The sequence below is a fragment of the Motacilla alba genome, chromosome 1, assembly GCF_015832195.1.
Source record: "Motacilla alba alba isolate MOTALB_02 chromosome 1, Motacilla_alba_V1.0_pri, whole genome shotgun sequence".
Classification (NCBI taxonomy): domain Eukaryota; kingdom Metazoa; phylum Chordata; class Aves; order Passeriformes; family Motacillidae; genus Motacilla; species Motacilla alba.
In genome coordinates, this window is record NC_052016.1 from 113,701,021 (window position 1) to 113,721,112 (window position 20,092).

At 41.2% G+C, this 20,092-nt stretch overlaps 1 protein-coding gene across 4 annotated transcripts in view; it reads right to left on the bottom strand.

Annotated features, from left to right (window-relative positions):
• Nucleotides 1–16,659, bottom strand: part of TAB3 (TGF-beta activated kinase 1 (MAP3K7) binding protein 3) — a 43,992-nt gene extending 27,333 nt beyond the window's left edge. For 3 of the 4 annotated variants that reach the window (XM_038156273.1, XM_038156254.1, XM_038156234.1), the window contains exon 1: nucleotides 16,343–16,658. The gene's annotated coding sequence lies outside the window, so the exon portion shown is untranslated. Of the gene's footprint in view, nucleotides 1–16,342 lie in introns of all 4 variants that reach the window. The other variant, XM_038156244.1, reaches the window with a different exon arrangement.
• Nucleotides 16,660–20,092: the final 3,433 nt, after the last annotated feature.

Sequence of the window (20,092 nt, forward strand, 5' to 3'; positions counted from 1 at the left end):
TACAGTCTGCTACTCATATTTCCTAGTTTAGCAACTACTAGAAGCTGAGGTTTATACAGGAGAGAACTGAGCTAACAAAGTGCAAAAGTATTGGACTATTGTTTCATACACAATCTGTTTGATAAACTGAGCTTCTGTCTCAGAAGTTTGAGATTAACACCTCTCAAAGAAACAATGTCTCCAAATAATGCGATGGACGCTGAGTTATCTGCAGAGCACCAGCCTGAATCTTGACCAGCACAACAGGAATTCAATATTGTTCCAGGCTGAGATGCTTAGTAGCTTCTACACAAGGTGATTGTCAGCATTAACTCCTACACGACAAATTCATTGCTATGTACTGAATTCACCTGTAAAACATTCGGAACAGGCTTTGTTCCCAAGGCATATTTACAAATCAAAACACAAGTCTCTCCACAAGACACTTCTACAAAATGAATCACTGCAAGTACTTTTGCAGAACTTCAAATCAGTAAGAATTCACTAAAGCTAGAAGTTGCAAAAAGTCTCAAGAGAGAAATCATTTTAAAAAAACCCAAACAGCCCACCAAACTTGGGTTACTCACACTGAACTTGTAATATTTTGGTGTTACCTACACTCATAAATCAGCTGTTACACATTTCAATGGCTAGTCACAAAATTAGTCTAAATGTGCCCCTCACTTTTCTTTACTTTTTCACTTTGACTTGGGCTTCTCCCTATTAAAAATGATTGCTCTAAACAAATTGTTATCAATAAATCTGAAAGAGGCTCCAATTGCAGAGTAAAAGCAACACAATCACACTGATTGTCTAAGCCTGCAGATACTTCTATAAAAGGCACACCAATGCACTTCACACATTCAGGGCTATACTATTTGAAATTTTAACCAGTTTTTTACTTGGGTGGCTCAGAAAACAATTTTATGAAAAAAGCTTGGGCATCCTCTCAGAGCGAGCTGAAGTTGTGCAATAACTACAAAATTTAAATTCACTTAGTCAACCATGCTGCGATCCAGCAATAGGATGAGTTATTATAACACAAAATTTGAAGAATAAAATCTAATCACTTATGCTACCACAGAAAATTTCATCTATTCGAATTAAAACTTGAAGTACTAGAATTAAGCAACTATCAAGGCAGAAAGAAGAGGACAAAACTTCTAAATGAACCATACTCACTACAGCAGAAAACATCAACTTCCATTTCTAAAGTTTAGAATTAAACTTAGGTGGCCTGACTGTGTAAATTTCTTTGACATGAATAATTGCTATAAAATATGATGAACAAGTTACGCAGCATGCCTGTCTTTGCTATCATTCCAGAAGAACTTGTTAACGTAAGGAAATCTAACACGGACCTTGCTGATTCTGTGGTATCTTCTGACAAGTCTTTGCACGAACACCTGCTCACGGGACTGTTGCAAGACAGTCACATCAAGAGGTTCCACACCATCTTATATTAACATTACTTATGTTTACTGCAATGTGACACATTGACACACTGAGGTTATCCGTGCTCACACCTGGACATGCAATGGTGCTCGACCACGTGCCACAGTCAGGAACTGCTGCGCCCGACTTCCCTGGGCAGAGCAGGAGGCACTGCAAAATAAAAATCATCAGCCCACAACATAAATACATACAGACATGTATGTGTATGAGCTATATATGTATATATACAGATGTCATATGCACCCTAGATGATGCTTTTTACATGTTTTTTTCTTCTTTTTGCTTTTGGGGGCAGAGAGAGAAGAATGCCTTAGAATTGGATTGTTGTTTCTACAACAAACAGTTTCTGCAACATCAGACCACAATCATCTTCTATTAATATTATTGTATCTCCTCTTAGCCCCAGATAGACTTTCTGGGGAGATGTGCCTTAGATACTACATGATGCAGACATTTTGAAATGCTTTCTTTCTACACTAACTTCAGCATTATCTATTAAAAATTACTAATGGGATACAAAAAAAAAATAAAATAAAAAAGCTAGGTGAAAGGAAAGCTGTTTCCCCTCTTTCCATATGTTACATCTGTTGCAACAAGAAGCATTGGTATGTGAGGCAGTGTTTAATCAACACTCAGCTAAAGATGTAACTGTCCAGTCTATGGAACTGCTTGAACAGCAAGTCTCTATAAGTCTGTCTCAATATTATTTCAGATCCACTCGTTCTATCATCTTGGCCATAAATGGGATAGGCCAGAAGAGATAATGGAAAGCTAGAATATGAATACAGTTGTTCATCCTAAAATGCATTCCTGCAAAAATTCTTGTACAGCTTCAGACCTTGAAGAGTATCCAGTACCTTTGGTTAATGAAAGCTTCAGAGTATCCTCTTCCTACACAGAACTCCAAACCAGGCGGGTTTAACACCTGAGAAACTACAGATAACAGCTGAAAAACTGCAGCCACCTACATTAAATGTTTTCATGAACAAAATTAATTTCTGGTAGAGTCATAGAATGGGCTGGGTTGGAAGGGATTTTTAAGATTACCTAAATTCAAACCCACTGCCATGGGACACCTTTTCACTATATTTATACATGCGTGTGTGTGTATGTATATATGTTTGTTAATATATTTTTATTATTTATATTTCTTGTATTTATGGCTCCTGCCAAATTAAAAATCTAATAGCTACTTGGTAAATTCTTCTGTTCCCAACTCAGTGTAGTATCCAAACCTTGTGTATTTGAAAAAACAATCAATACTTATGGCTAGAATATTCTATTCTAATAATGGAGCAGTCTTCATAGCGTCAAAATAACTTTCATGCTCTTCTGTGCTCTCTGGGTACAATTTTAAACTGACTTTTTTCTAACATTTATTCGAATTTCCTTATTTTTCTAAAATTAAATTGGAAGAGTAATGAATTATAATCACTCATAGGTCAGCTATAGCTACAGAGAAGTACAAACTCCTCCTCAAACCCACACATTAGCTCTCTCTCCAAGGCTTTAAGTCATGACTTTGGTAGGTTTACCAAAGCTGTGTTTGCAGTCTGGACACCTTAGTTACTCTACTCAATGACACTGCCTGCAAAGGCAGGCTGGCAGTATTCAGGCCATCAGTCACAACATTTGTTTATTTTTGTTAGCCTGACACCAGGCCAGAAAATTTCAAATCCAAGTGATGAGATTAACACAATTCCTGGCTGGAGCATGTGTAACTTTTTACATACAGCTGAGCATAAAAGACCAATTTTGTGATGATGGAGCTGGATGCTCTTTCACAGAGCCCGTGACTGCAACCCATAGCAAGAACATGCTGGACAACCCTGTGGCTTTATAGAATCAGCCTTGTAGTATGCAAAGTAGAGGGAAAGAGGTTCTTGACTACTAGACAGTCCACAGCTGACACTGCACAGCTGGCTGATGGTGAAGCTACAAGTAAATATCACTTTTATCAGGCAGAGATACTGAAAAAAAAGGTATGAATCTGAATATGAGACAAAATTAATGAGGCCCACCTTCTGGAGCTTTCATGAATAAGTAGTACTTGACTCTTCAAAGCATTTCACCCAAAAGTCCCTATTCACAATTTCAAGGGTATCATTTCAAGGTATTTTTACAATACTTTATTTTTATTCTACATGACAAATATCCTTCCAAATATAAGTTACACATGCAAGTTAAACACTTTAGGCAATCAGCATCTTTCTAAATCCAAATCATTTCCACACTGATCTGCCTTACTGCACTCCATTAAGGTTGGTAGGATAAACTGCACTGATTTCATTTCCCTTTTAGGAAGCTATCCTCATAATCCTGCTTTAGAAGAAGAAAAAAACACTAGGGCTCAAAGGCAGCTTCAACCCAAAATAGTTACTAACTCATTCTTCTCTTTAAGAGGTTTGGATTATTTCACTACTCAAAACCAAAAAGATGCTGTCCAGCAGCAGCTCAAGGCAGGTGCAGCCTCCAAAATCTACATCCTCCTTTGTTTTAACAGACCTCGCTCTTCTTTCAGGATTTATGGAGTTTGGTGGGTAACTCAGTAAAGCAATAGCTAAAGAACTGTTGAAACATTCCCTACACTACACTGAGCTTGCTCTGGAATTGTGCTGCGCTCAGGGCTCTCCACCTCCATCAGAACAGAAGATTGGAACTGACACCCACCCAGCAGTTTGAGTGTCTCAGATGCACCACAAGAATGCAAAAACCTTTCTTTCACCTGATATGTCACAGCGGTTTCCTTTGCTTAGATACTGCAGCAAAGAAAGAGACGTGGTATGAACCAATCTCCCAGCTTCTCTACTGTTAGAAAGTGGGAGTGTCCATATGGTTTGTGGAAAGCAACAATGTGGAGCATGCCCAGCTCTTCAATTAGTAACTAAGAATTTCAACCTTTTCAAACCAGTCTTCTCGTTTAACTGCTTTGAGTCTCAGAGGGGAATCGTGTACAGAAAACACAGAGGGGAAAAATAAGAAAAAAATCAAATCAAGGTCATATCTTCCCAGAAATGCATTGCAGTCTTATATACAACAGGAGGTTGGACAGGAGAAAAATCTGAAGTTTAAAATAACTTGCTGTCTCCCCCGGCCAGCCAAGCACAACTGCCTCCAGAGCATTCCCCTCAGACCAGTAAGGGACATAAAATGCCAGTCCCTGGACAAAGGAGAACAAAGTGAGAGATTTGTACATTTCTGAATAAAAACTACCATAACCAGCTTATATTAAAATAACACTGTAATCTTGATGCCTTGATTCCAAAATCACAGCACAAGCAGTCACACTTTCTGCTTCACCAAACAGCCCAATGACTGTTTCAGAATTCTCACAACGTTACTGCAAACAAACTCAGCTCTAGGCATTTACACAACCCAGACTCAAGTGTAAGCTTTGGCTTCTCTCTGCTTTGAAAGGAGAGAGAGGAGAAGTAAGGAGATGAAAACCTTTGACATTTTTAGTGCTGTTTAAGCACAAGCCTTCTTTGATTTTGTTCTGAGTCATTCCTCCCCCACAGGATAGAAAGCAATGCCACACGTTCAGTATGTGAATGGCCAGATGAGCTGAGCAATACCACAACAGACCTGTTAAGTCTGACTATAAATCATATGCAGATTTTCTGTTCCTTCTAACTGCTGGAGAAATATGCAGATTAAGTAATTAGGTACCCCAGAGAAGCATGTTCTTTGATTCAGCATCAGCTTTAAAAAAACAAAGGTAATTCATGCTTTAAAAAATCCCAGACAATACAACAATAACTGATGTTCATTTTCATGGCTATTGCATACTTTTCCATTATGGTGAACCAAACTCAGTACTATTTAAAGTTTGGGGGTTTTATTGGCTGAAAAATGATGAATTTTTTTTTTTTAATTAAACAATATCTACCTGAACACCACAATCAAAAGAACGTCCAGTTAGCAGATTTACATTATAATACCATTTCATGCAACCTTACTGATTCTCTGTTTTAGCCACCTTCTAAGAAGGGCTACTGGGCTCCAGTTAGGGAATACACAAGACTCTGGATACTCAACACCCACTGATTCTCCATTTCTGTCTGCACAGTTTAGCCTACGAAGTTACCCTTAATTCAAAAATCTTATTACATATTTTGTATAATTTTCAAATGGATTAAAAGTAAACTCCACACCAATGTAAACATTTGCGGAAGACAATGCACATTCAACTCTGTACCCGGTTCCTCAAGTACATCACCTCCATTACTTTGATTATTTGTCAGATTTCCACACCCAGCCATTCACTTTGATAAGAGAAACTTTCTGCGTATTTGAGACGTTGACGAACTGCCCACAGTCCACAGACAAAACAGCCTAATGAGAAACTGCCCTTATAATAACGTATTTCCAATTACGTGTAAGAGTAAAGACATTCCTTAGTTATACATGCTCAATTCAACTGAATCAAGTCCAGAACATACAGAAATACATAAGAAAACCCCAAAAAAGGTGCATGATTAAGTCACAGATTCAAACACTGTAGTATTGACTTTCTACTTATTCATTTTATAGAAACTTTCAGTGACATCGTGAAAAAATCGTATAAGCATGATAAAATTCTATTAAAAATTCTCAATCTGCATTACTTATTACAAAAAAACAACTTCTAAAATTCAAATTATCATTTTCAAATAAGAACCAAATATTTGAAGGAAATCTCATTACTAGAAGTCAAAAGTACGTGTTCCTAATTTACAAAATTTTTCATAGAACTTTTACCTAAATAAAAGCTAAATACCTTAGCTTTTATCTAAATAAAATGGAACTGCCAAATGTATTTTACATTTTAAAAGCAGTTTTTAAATTAATAGCATAAAACAAATGTATCTCTAATGAAGACCATGTAACAAACACCCTAGACTGGTCTGGAAGTCAGTAGAAAGACAACTTAGCAGTGAATTCTGGAATATTAGAACTACTAAGATGCTATTGAATGTTACTTCCAGAAAAAAAAATTTAAAATACCAAAAGTGTGAAATAAATAACAGAAGGAAAAAAACCACACCAAAAATTGCAAACATAGCACACTCAAATACCAAGCCTCTTACAAACTTTAACTGGGAACATGGGGGCTGCAATCTAATTCCCTTCTATGCAGAGGCAAAAAACACACAGTTACAAGGGAAAAGCAATACTGAACATCCACATTCATCATTTCTTTTGTCCACCATACAGAGTCACAACTCAAAACACCAAGAAAACAGCAACCCCAGCAAAAGAGAGGGGATTTTTATACTGCTGTTGACCTCTAAAAAGCATTTAAAAATTTAAACAAGTGAGTATTAGGCACAGAAACCCTTTAACTTCAGGAAATAAGCTGGGGTGGTGGGGGGAATCTTTGTCTAGCGAAAGTATTTATCATCATGAAATGCTCTCCAATAGCACACACTCTGGGTGCTTCCTCAAGAGAAATTGTCACAAAGGAAGTCTCATCTGGCTGTTTCATAATCCCTTTAAACCAATAAAAACACAATAATTCTGAAGAAAGAATTTGCTTCTCCTTTTCTTTCAATGCTTGCTCCTCCCAACACACCATCACAAATTTAGAGACCAAACGGTGACACGGACAGCACTAAAGCTAAACTTTGATTTACAAACACTAAATAGTCACCCAAACTGGATCAGCTCCCTGATTCCCCTCAAAACCCCCCAGCATCTTGTGTCACAGACAGACACAAAACTTTGAGACAGAAGCAGGCAGCCAGGGTGAGAGAGAGAAGTGTTAGACCAAAGTGTCAGGATGAGATCTGACCACGAAGACCTCAGAGCAGACTCTTCCTTCAGGTAGGGCACAAAAACTTATTAGAAATTAGACCTGCCCATCAAGAGAGCAGTCCAAGTCACGGGCTGAGGCTGAACTCTTTGATTCCATTCAGCAGTTTTCCTGTTACTCACAGGAACCTCATAGCTGCAAAGAACTATGCAACCAACAGTTCTGGTTGCAACCAACGCATCTGCTTGGTCACACTTCACCCAGGGATTTAGACACTGAAAATGTGTAAGATTTGTAAGTCTTATTTTTCATGTGAAATGACAGAAGAACCAGCATCCCCTTGAAATCCAGATGATATATATTCAAGCAAGCCAAAAACCCAAACCTTGGAGTACTGTTGATTGTTCTCAACTTCCTGAAACCTGCCTTCCTGAATCTTCATTTTCTTTTTTATTTGGAAGAACTGGGAAAAGTTCTTAGCCTTGACCACAGGAAAAACAAAGCCATCAAACCAGATTAGTTATGAATTTCAGGGATTAGCAAATATGAAGCACAGAACAGAGAAAATAATCCAAAAGCCAGGGCAAACTATAGAAAATACAAACGTTGTGATTGAAAAATGTTAGAATTTTGAGATACATAGAACTCATAAGAGTTTAATCCAGTATCAAATAAGAATTAAAAAATACACATCCAAAGATTGCAATCCTCACAGATCCCTCCTGAAAAGTTATTCTGCAGAAAGACTTACACTCACAGTAATATATTCAGAAGTTACTCATCTTTGAGTACTTAAACTAACACAAATTTGATGTACTTGAATATATGTGCAAGAAAAACCTATTATAATTCAACCTTGAGGTATGCACCTTAGCAAACTCATTTAATGTTAAAGCAGTCTTTTTTCATAGCTAGTAAAATCATCAACCATTAAAGGAACCCAAATTAAATGCTGCTCACTACAAATGCAATAAAGTCGTTAATCTGCTTTTTAAGAATGCATTATTCAAATAACCACCAAAATACTTTCTGAATATTAAAAAAAATCCAGTTTTTTGGTAGAGTATTTGTCTACTGGACAGTCTTTTAGAGGCATTCTGCCACACTGTGCATGCTATCAGGTAACCAAACAACTAAGATGCCCATAGTACAGCACATGGGATCATTAGCAGTACTGAACAAATAACCCCAAGCATCAAGTTATTTTCCTTCCTTGACTTTTATTATAGTTCAATAAAAATTAGGATTATTTTATGATTATGTAACATGCTTACATAAGTCACAAAACCTACTGTACACAGAAATAACTTGCCCTACAAGTGTAAGTATACCATACACTTGCTGGGAAAACAAAACAAACACCACCCTCAACCCCCATAAAACCATCTACAGTGAAACAAACAAAGCAAAACCAAACTCAGAAAAGCACACAAAAGAAAGCCCTAAGCAAGTCTAAATGCATTTCCCTTAAGCATGTAGAGTGTTCACTTTCTGAACAGACTAACAAGCCTGTGCCATAAACAGTTTAACTTAAAGAAATGAGCGCAGCTTACATAAGCCTGTGGCAGTCAACCATTTTTACTGATGGCACTACAGCCAACAGAGGCAAAAAAGTTCAGAACGTGGAACTCGGGAACTAATTCAAAATACCTACGGTCCCTACTCCAAGGCCGACTAAGTGAGGCTACTGGTAAAGCTTAAAGTCAAATATTCCATGAATTGTCAAGTGGATATAGTAATCCAAGGATTATGCTCAAGAGAAGTTATTCAGAGCAACCCCAAAGCAGAAATTTGCTACTGTCACAAGAACACAACTTCTCACAAAAGACACATCTGTTCTTTCTAATCAAAACACAAGAACCGTATCAAAATGCCAATGTCATAACTACTTTCCTCTCACGTGAATCACAGAAATTCTAACACTTAAACCTATTTCTTTTTCTCTTCTTTTAGAGCTCACAAAAGCCTTACTTTTCAAAACTTTCAAAAAACAAGACATTTAGAGACTTCAGAATCTCATTTTTTAAACTTCTTAACAGGAGGCAGGACACAACAATGATCTATGGTATAGATTTTAACAGGATTCAGTGGTGGGGGGAAAGCACATAAGGACTGCTTGGTTTGGGGGTTCTAAGACTCAATTCACAGAAGGGAGTCAGACTTCTTTTGATCCTTTGCTGTCAGCTCTCCAACACCAATCCCCCTTCAGCTATTCTCTGAGCCATCAAGTCCATGAACTGAAAACCCACAGGGAGCACATCTTCACTGAGCCCAGGACTGGCAACAAGAAGTTTTCTCCACGTCATCCAACCACCAGGAGAGTGAAGAATCCTTCAGAATCCTTCTTTCAGAAGATACGGATTTCTTAAAAGCTAAGAGAAACAGGAGTTCTTCTTCCATCTCCTCTGTGTTTCCAGGACAGGAATCCTCCACCAGACTGGAGACACCCATCACTGCTGTGTTTCAACCTCTCCACAACAGAGACACGAGAACAAACTGCACTGGGATTTCTGAAATCAAAACCCAACAACTGAATGGTACAGATAAGGACCAAGCAGCACAAGCCTCCATGCCTTGATCACATCTTGAGTAACATATGCTCCTAGGAGAAGTGTCATAAATTTTTGCTACAACTTTTGCAGAAAAAATGTCTCAGTTAAGGCAAAGCAGCTTTCAAGTGACTGAGTGTTCCCACAGAAATAGAAGTACTGTTTATCACTGTACCAGAAACGTCTGTGTTGTTGGTACTAGTGCCTCCATGAGTAACAACAACAGAGATCACTGAAGATGCCTCAGTGTCCACACTGCTACAGAAAGATGTCACTCACCTGATGGGACTAAGACCATCAAGACCTGCTGCACAGAGCTGCTGAGAGGATTCTTTCTTCTCTTTGGAAAACTTCAAGTTGTCCTCTACAGAAGCCACTTCCCTCTTACAGACCCCTTACTCCTAGATCAAGGAACTTTATTTCAACACTTAAGTGATTTTTGACTTTCTCCCTCTCTTTTTTTTTTTTTTTTTTTTGATACAGTAGATCACGATTTCTAAAGACAGACCAAAATAGCTGATCTTACTCAGGTCTCTCTTAGGCCTGAGGCTACCTTCAGCCTCATTTACCTCAACTCCCAAATCCTGAAAGCGATTGGCAGGTAGAACATTTACTTGACTTGGAACTTTCTTTAAAGTGAGAGAAGTATTTACGGCATCTAGAGGCTGGGTTTCAAAAGCAAGGAGGCAGATTTCATTTAAGAGAACCTACATTCTGCCATTTATGAACTTAATTCAGCTGCAATAGATGTGGTACAAACCCTCTCTTCCCTGTCTAACCTCTCCTCCTTTAAATTGGATATTCCAAGAAAACAATAATTAAAAAATGTTTGTTCCAGAAAATGCCAGTGAACTCAAACCAACACAGAAGGAAGCTGGCTGTGAACAGCAGTAATTCTCCCTGTCACTGCTTGCTACTGAAACCAGCACACATTGAAAAGTAACAGTGTAAGAGCAGGAGAAAGCACAAAACTGCAAACATATTCCTGAGCAATTACTCAAAAAGTTCTTACTGACAATGCATGAAGCATTCAGTCCAACAATGAGATTTGTTGTGAAACACCCGTATAAAACATTGATGCTCATGAAGCTGGAACAGCACACAAATTTTTACAACCACACTTTCATGATGCTGCCCAAACAGCAGGAAACAAAGTGTAGATAAAAAACTAAAATACCTGCTCCCCTGTGCTGCCCATTTGAAACCGACTAATGAGTTGAAAAAAAACCCATGCTAATGTACAAGAGCACTGACAAAAGTTTTAAAATATAATTTCGTGTAAGTGTTCTGAATTCAGCTACAAGACTTACTCAGCAATTACTGAAGTTACATTTGCAAACGTCAAGATCACCCAGCAGCTCAAACTTGATTTTTACCAGGAAAGAACATAAAGTGACTTTTCAGCAGAGTAAGTTTTTAGCACATTCAAACCAGCAGTGAGAAGATGATATTTGATGTAATGCTCACTAGTAGAAATTTAACCTATTTGTATTTTTTGAGCAAATATGAAGCAACAGAGAAATTGTACCAAATGAACACTTTGTCTTATCTACTTGTTGGATCTTATCTGATCCAACATTAGCAGGATTACAGCAAGAATTACTATTCCTTCAAGACAAACATAAGAATTCCAAGAAAAAAAAGCAGATACACTTTAATGCGATGCTCTGCAAGAGCCTAGTATCCAGTTTACTACTTCTGCAAGCTGATCTTCGAGACATCCACATGAAAGCCAAGTTCTATATTTCTTTCATAACTTGCACAACATCTAGATAAAAAAAGACAACAAAAAGCAACCATCTCCTATTCATCAACTGTTATTGATCCAATGCCCAACACAAAAGAACAAAACAAATCTGTAACTCTTTCAAGTGCTAAGAAAAAAAATGCCCACATCTTGAGTCAAGCCAAAGTATACAACCTCCCCACTGAAGACACAGAATTACACTCGAGGATTTATCCCGACGTGACAAATAACATACACGGAACAAGCAAAGCCTTTTGCCAGCCAATTCCTAATGCAGCTGCGGCACTGTAAGCCAGGAAAAGTTGTTCAAACAGATGAGACTTGGGGGCAAATCACCTCAGAACATAACCAAGGAATAGAAAAATGCTTAAGCGTAAAGCTGCCAAGATTAAAATACCAGCACTGCTGGGTTTCTTTTTACCAAATCTGGTAAGAAACAGTCAATATACTGAATGCAGTTCAAGTTTTTTTCCTGCCACAACATCCAAGACACATACTGATAGCAACAGGATTTCTTTTTTGAAAAACTCTCCGTTTGTCCCTAGATCAACCATGACTTCACATAAATTGATCTACTTTTTAAATTAATATACACTTTAGCAGATATGCAATTTCATTTGAAAGAAAGTGTTTGAATTTGAGTGTGGAACAAGACTGATTGAACAGAATCTGCTGGAAGGTGTTTTCCAGAAAACACTCTTGATGATCCACCAGCAAGCCCACATGCAGGTAGGGAAACATCCTTACTTGAGCTGTGACAGCCAGCTGCTCAGCACTGCCACACCAGAATGACCTCTCTCTCTTGCTCTTTGTGACTTTGCTATTTGCTTACAAACCCCCTGCTTTAAACAACTCTCTGAAAAGAGCAGTAATTTTCCTTACAAAAGAGCCAGGTTAGGACAAAACCTGGTAATTCAATGCTTTTAAAATACCACTACTTTGAATTCAGGCCCTTAATAAAATAAAGCCCACCAGAAACTCAAGAACGAATGCTTCTTAAAAACACAAAACTGTATATAACACCAACAGAGATGGCAGTTTTCATTTTTACTCTGTAGTGCTATGCTGGCTATTTTAAAACAATATTTGAAAAGGGAGAAACATTCAACATAGTAATCAATGGGGTGTAAGAATATTGAAACGTTACTTCCACTGTGACATTAAGCTGAGACAGACCTTGTGATCTATCTGGTTATCTATCTAATTAATCTTTGAAAAGAAGAAAAGAACAAGCAAAATACTAAACAATAAGAACTCACTGCAGAACTTGAATTGTAGCAGCAACACTGTGGCATTGTCTCACCATATTACATACTGAATTTTGTGACATGTATTTCAGCTTCTCAAGTCAACGAAAACTCCCCAGTGATGTTTTTTCTGGAAGCTGTGCAGTGAGTCTCCTGGATCCCAATACCACAGTGCCACTTCCTAAACACTGACTGAGACAGCACAGAAGTTGCTGACCAACCACCCTCCTCTCACAGAACGGGAGACACCCAGCATGGATATTCAGAACCACAGAACCACCCACACTATCACCATTTGCCTGGAGCTGGAGAGAGCATTTTGTTTAAGTACTACGAGCACATTGCCAGTTTGAATCCTTTCAAAGGACAACTTTGACACTGGAAGGCTTTGGCAGACTACAAGAACCTATCCTAGCAGCGTTTTCAACCAACACCTTCAACATTTGCACACGCGAGTCTAAACAAGTATTTCAAAACTCATCTTTCCATTTACGGAGAGAGTTTCACACGTGAGAACTGGCACCATGACATCACCACACATTCAACTTCTGCACGGCGGTTCTCAATCTCTCACAAAAACACGAGAGTCAATATTGCCTTCTGGACAGTATTTCAGTCTACTATGTCCAGAAATAAGCCTAGAGAAAATCTGTACTATAGAGAAAACCAAGAGTTCCAACCTGGAAAAAAAAACCCGATAGTAATAGAAAACTTTGCCAGAGATTTGAAAGTAAATCCCTAATATCAGTTTACTGCACTAGGTAGCACTAATATTTTTCAGTTTGGCTTTATTTTTCTGTTAGAGTAAATACAGGGACAGGAAAAGATATTGCAAAACCACAAGTCACAGATATTTGTACCACATATCTTGCAGTCAAAAGTAGCCCACAAGGTGCTCATGGTAATGTTTTGGGCTCTGTACGAAGCCTCTCAGTTTCACACTGTTTTTCACCTGCCTTTTAACCATACCACGTAACAAAAATAACTCCCACTGCGAAAACCTTCAGTTACACTTAACTTGTGCTTGTGTGTGAGCACACAGGCACTGCACCTACTGCAGCTCACAGCAGAGGGAACAGCAGCACCACAGACGCTCCCAGAGCAGAATGTGTCATGGCATAGTTGACTTGGATGACTAAGCACACACTCAGACTTGATGGTACCCAAAATTTACTAGATTTGATGATTTACTCAGCGACTCGATCATCACTAAAACACCTTTGGTATCAAAAAAGTAAATCAAAGGCTTTTGCTTGTGTTGGTGATTTTGTTGCAACACTGAAGCTGTGAAAGTAGGGATTTGAAAATCATACCAGTTGAAGACAAAGTGCTTTGAAAAGTAATTCAATAAAATACCTTAGGTTTCCTGTTTTTTATGAACTGCAGTAAATACCCATGTAACTCTTGCCCTAACCAAGAGAACTTTTGCAGGTCATACTCTGAGGATGCTTGTGCTGTTTACAAAACATACAAAATGAATCATCATAGCTTGAAATCCAAGAGAAAGCCTCTACAGACCAGCGCAACCAAAACCTTCATTCAAGCCCTACATAATTCTCGAGAGGGGACAGAGCAGAGTTACTGCCAGATAACCCAAAGAATCTCATCAATGTGCTCTCCTGGATGACTTCAAAGGAGTCTTTCTCCATTAGGATTACCTTTTACTCTGCAACTCAGCAGAGAGACACGAGCACAGACGTCACCAAAGCTGGCTGAAAGTCAGATATGTTTTCACAATATCTATTCAACTTATCTAGTCTTCCTCAAGATGAAAAGTCATGGAAAGAAAAAGGAGCCTCAGTGAGATTCAGGAAACAAGAATGGACACGGATCTCAAAATACCCTCATTACATTTACCTGCCATCATTATATGCAAAGGTTATGAGGCAAGCTGAAAAAAAAATACACCACAAAAGCACAATTTCATAATAAGAACACATCATACTTATCTGGCTACCTGTGTTTAAATCGAAATATTCAAGATTAAAGGCAGGCTTAAATGCCGATTTTATTATTCTTTACTAATGTGTGCACAATTTGGTATGATGGTAATTTTATGGACAAACAGAGACAGTCTGTATATACAGTAATACAGGTTGTTAAGGAACCCTTCAGATTGCTGCTGTCAACAGACACCATTCATAAGGCAGGACAAAGTGCAAGCTTTAACAAATGTTGTGAAATACTTTATTTTTAAGAATCCTGTTCCTCTCTCTCTACAAAGAGGAAATGAATTTAACATTTCTTCTTTTTACACAGAAGATCTTAACTGCAAATATACTCAAGGAGGGGCAGAAGAAAGTATTGCTTTTCTTGCAGAGCTAGAAAACAAAATTAAAGTTACCAGAACAGTGACTGGCCTTTGACCATGCAAGCTTTACCTGTAAGTCTTAAGAGTTCTGTCATACTAAGTCCTCTGGAAATATTAGTGATCAGGTGGACCTGCTAGAGAACATAAGCCCATAAAGGAATACTACTCAATTTTGTCACAGTAAACAGCACTAAAAATAACAAACACATATTGACACATCAGCTGGATAGGTTGACCTGACCACTCTCAAGATTTATTTAGAATTGAAGAACAGTGTCTTCAAACCTGTTAGCGTTGAGACCTTCCACAGCAGTTTTATGCATGTTTACCTCAACACAGGCTCTTACTTTAAGTTTTTCCATTACTTTCCAAGTGTGGCATATCTAAGCCATTCAATTCTTTTGAACACAGGGAATCTCAACCAAAACCTGAAGTACAGACACTCCCAAACCATCTCAGCAATTGTCTTTCCTCTCCTTGTTTTCTCCTTGCCAAAGCCAGGGAAACAAGGGCCAATATCATGTTACAAGTAATGTTTGAACAAGGGGAAAAGCACAGCGACTGCACAGTCCTACACTAACACTGAACGGTATAAATAAGAGCTGCATCCATCCACCATATCCACTTACATTTAAAAACCCAACTAAAACGAAACTGGAGTTAATCTTCCTCAGAGCCAATACGAGCAGCCGATAAGATCTCAAACCCGACCTGAAGCCAAGACTCTGGACAGAGCACAGCCAAGGCCTCGCTACCTTTGGGGGCCTTCTGTTTCTAGAGCCAAGGCACAGCAGCAGCAGCAGCATCGCGCTGCAGTCACGTCCGAGGGGCAGTGGCAGCGTTTACCTGTGAATCCATTCGCTTCTCATTAATTAATTGATTTTTAGGCAGCAAGAGCAGCATCGGTGGCCCAGCGCGCAGCACAGCCCCCGCTCAGGGGACACCCGCACGGGATCCCCGGGCAGTCCGCCCGCCCCGCTCCGCAGAGGGCTCCAAAAACAAAGACCAAAGTTTTCCCTGCTCGGTGCGTGGGAGTGCGGCAGCAAAACAGGAGCCAGGATCAACACGAGCCGCCTCCCGTCACCACACCCGGGCCCACGCAGGGCAGGACAGCCCCTGCTCCCCGGGGCAGCCCGGCCGCGTCCCCCGGGACGGCTGCAGCCGCTCCCTCACGGGCAGGGGGGGACACCCCCAGCCCGGCGGGATGGGGGAGCGGGGGGTGTCACCCGAGCCTCCCTCACTGCCCCCCGGCAGCGGGGCGGCCCCGCCCGCTCCCCCATTCACCCCCCGCAGCTCTCCCTCACCACCGCCCCCCCTCACCGTGCTGCGCTGGGGGCTCGGCTCCGGCTGCGGCTCCGGCGGCTGCATTCCCGCCCCCCGGTTCTGCCCCGGGCGCCGCTGCGGGGGCCCCCCCCGCTCCTCCCGAGGAAGGGGAGAGGGAGAGGCGCTGTGCCGCGGCGGGCGCGGGAGGCGGAGGCGGGCGCGGGGCGCGGGGTCCCGGGCAGAGCGCGGCCGGGAAGCGCTTCCGGGCTCAGTGCGGGGCGCTGGGGGCCGCCGGGCGGGGCGGGGCCCCGGCTGCGCCCAACGGCATCCGACATGGCGCGGCCCGCGCGCGCCGGACCGCGCGGCTCTCGCGAGACTTGGCGGAGGCAGCGGCGGCGGTGGGAGGGGGGGAGCGGGGGAGCGAAGGCAACGAGCGGGGGAAGGCGGGGCCGGGGGCGGGGCCGGGGGCGGGGCCGGGGCGGCGTGAGGGGACTCCGCGCTGCGCTCCCGCATGTCGCTCCCCCCTGTCGCTCCCCCATGTCGCTCCCCCCTGTCGCTCCCCCATGTCGCTCCCTCATGTCGCTCCCCCGGCGCCCGGGGTTACCCAGCGCCTTTAAACGAAGCGTTCCCCTAGCCGGGACAGGACCCAGCGCTGCGTGCTAGAGGTGGCTGGCGACCCTCGTCCCAGGGTTCCCCTCTGGAGAAGCGTGGCTGGGCAGTGACGGGCACTGAGGTGTTTCTGAGTGTTGGCAGCAGCGGCACGGTGCGTGCCCGCAGTGGTTCCGGCACATTGACAGGATCGCAGAACGGGTCCGGCTGGGCCACAGTGGGACATCTGGCACAGCCCCTCGGCTCGGGCAAAGCCATCCCAGAGCACGCGGCTCGGGGCTGTGTCCAGACGGTGCTGGAATGTCTCCAGTGAGGGGGACTCTCCATGGACGATCTGTTCCAGCGCGTGTTCTTAGGTAGCACAGGACAGCTATGAGCAGAAAAACGCTGGTGTGCTGTGCTCCCACCCAAATGTCTCATGATCCTGTGCCAGTCCAAGTAATATTTTTGGTCCCCCTGCTTGCAGGATGGACTCGAGGCTGTTATGATTAATATGGATTGATCCAGTGTGAACTTTTAATTGACATCTCCGGAGGCTGAAATCTTCCTGTTGAGGCAGAGCCTTGCAGATGGTTTAGTGGGTGTACACTGATTTTTCATCCACATCCTGGGCCTTGAGATTACATTCGGTTTGTATGCCAGCATAAACTGGTTTAAAGCATCTTTTCACAAATCATAAAGACTATTATTTGTGTTCTTCAGGGTTTGTGTGTGTGTGTGTTTAGGTATTTTTCTTTGTTTAAACAGCATCTGTCTTGTGTAGTTTTTTCATCTTTTTTTACTTTTTTGTCTTTTTTTACAGTTTCAGAGCCACAGAAACGCCATTGCACTGATACTGATGGAGCAGATGCAGAGCCCTGTAACCACCTTCTGTCTCTCTCTGGTAGAGGGTTGGAGGTGCAGGGGGGACGTGTGTCTTGTATTGCCATCACTAACTCTCCACGTCATTTTCCGTGTGCAGAGGCCTCGGCTCCTGTGTCAGAGGTTGTGTGAAGTTAATTAAGGAATTCCTGTATTCTGATCCCCACATCGGAAACATGCCAAGCCTGACTAACATTTCTGGAGAAGCAAGATGCAAAACTGGAAGTAAACAGGATCTCGGTGCAACAATACTTTTATCTGAAAGAGTTTGATTCTTATCCTCTGATTGGAGCTATTATCAAGGTGCTGAAGTGCATATTCCTCAGCAAAAATCCATCATTTCCAAATATAAGTGTGTGTTGTTAATGCAAATGAATAGTTCCCATAGCTTTATGTAGTTTCACTTAAAATGTAAGAAGCAGCCCTTGGTACAGCTGTTGATGTTGTGCACATGGCAGTCTCTGTGGCCTGACTTACACATGCTGGCCCTGGCTTCTTCAGCATTTTTTGTGTTTTCCAGCTACTGTCTTAATTCATCCTGTCACTGCTGGTTCCAGATTTTCCAAATCAGCATCCGAGTCACTTTGTCACTGCCCCTCTGTGAAGTCCTCGTGCCACAGCTCCGGTGAGTCCTGGCAAACCACTGTGGCTTCATACAAGTGGGCTCCACGGCTCCTTTCCACTTCACAAGCAGCCAGTGCTTTGTTTTTGTTTGGAAATGATGCTTTTCCTCTGCAATTCTCTGCAAGGGACTAGCGGAGGACTGTAATCCAGCAACTGCCTGACTTTTATCCCGCTTTCAAAGCAGGAGTGTTCCAACAGAAATTGCAGGCACTCAGAATTTTTCATCTTCCCTTAGCTAGTTGTAGGCTTGAGAGCAGGATTGTGAGACTGGGAAATTAATCGGTCTTGAAACTTCACAATTAATCACAGCACAGCCAGGGCTGTGCTCAAGAATTTAAGGGAGAAAATCCTTATGGTTATTAGGTGCCTGATTACCCCAGAAATCAAAGGTTGTGTATGTTCTGACTCTGCTGAACACATCTCTGAAAGCAGTTAATTTTATTGCTGATCCAGCTTTTCTGTCTCTTAGCCATGTGACAACTACAAAAATTGATTATACGGAAAAGGAATGTTAGGAAAGCGCTTAATGCATTTTTAGCTGCTTCTAATGGGATTTAGCAGCTGGAAACAAGGAGAGCTGGCACTGAGTAATCAGGGCTGTTCTTAGACAGCTGTGTGGGAACCAGAGTATCAGGGCTCTGAAATAAATCACCCTTTTTCCCCCTGTATTTTAAAATATGCAATATATGCAAGGAAGAATTTGTAAGCTAGCTCTCAATACTTGCAGCTCAGACAGTTAACTCGAAGTCAAATGGAATTCATTGTTAAATCCAGTTCTGTAATAACTTCTAGATGAAAATGCCCCTGGGTTCTGTGTGATTTTTTTTTTTTTATTTAATGCTTATGGCAGTTAGTACTGCCCATTTTTGAAAGGCCTCAGGTTTGGATTTAAATTCCATGCTACATTCATTTTTAAGCAGAACAAAAATGGAGTTATTTCTGCTCCCCTTTTCTCTTTATGAGCAACAATCCAAGAGACCCATTTTCCTGTTTTGGAAGAAAGCAATTTTATGCATGTCTGTGCCTAGAAATTGCAGTCAGAAAAACATCTTGGTAAAATGGCCCTGCTGTACCTTTTCTCTCTGAACAGTTCCTATACTCACTCAGTTCCATTTACAAATCCAAAGCATGATTTTCAATGTAAGCACTCTAAACTGAGTCTTGAATCGCCCTGTTACACCATGGTCGGTGTTTTGTCACTGAAATGCACCAAATCAGTTTATTTGGTGATGCCTAAAGGGGAATACAGTCCTGCCATGTGTGAATGGAGTGCATCCATTTGTCAGAGTTTTAGTAAAAAAAAAGTTATATTTTTTGGTCCTAAAGTACTTTAAGTATTTAACACTATCATGAAAAAAAAAAACCAAAACAGCAAAAAAACCAAAACCCAGGAATGTGTGCCTAGAGTAAGAAGGTACCATTTTTTTCATACTATTTTCCTTATGGAAGGAAATCACCAAGGGGTAAAATCTAAGCAGTCATGTGTAGGTCTGTGGTAGTACTTTGTGTTGGTGTCAGGTCCTGCTGACCCCTGTGGTAATTTGTACTCAAGAAATTGCAGAATTGAGGGTCTAAGCAGGATTATGTAGGAGCCTATGGAACTGGAGCTGACAGTCAAGGATATCCTTTCTATGATAATTTTAATTCTGCCTGCTTATTCTTTAACAAGTCCCGTGCCATTGGTTTGTAAGTGTGCCTGAATTCTCTGTATTT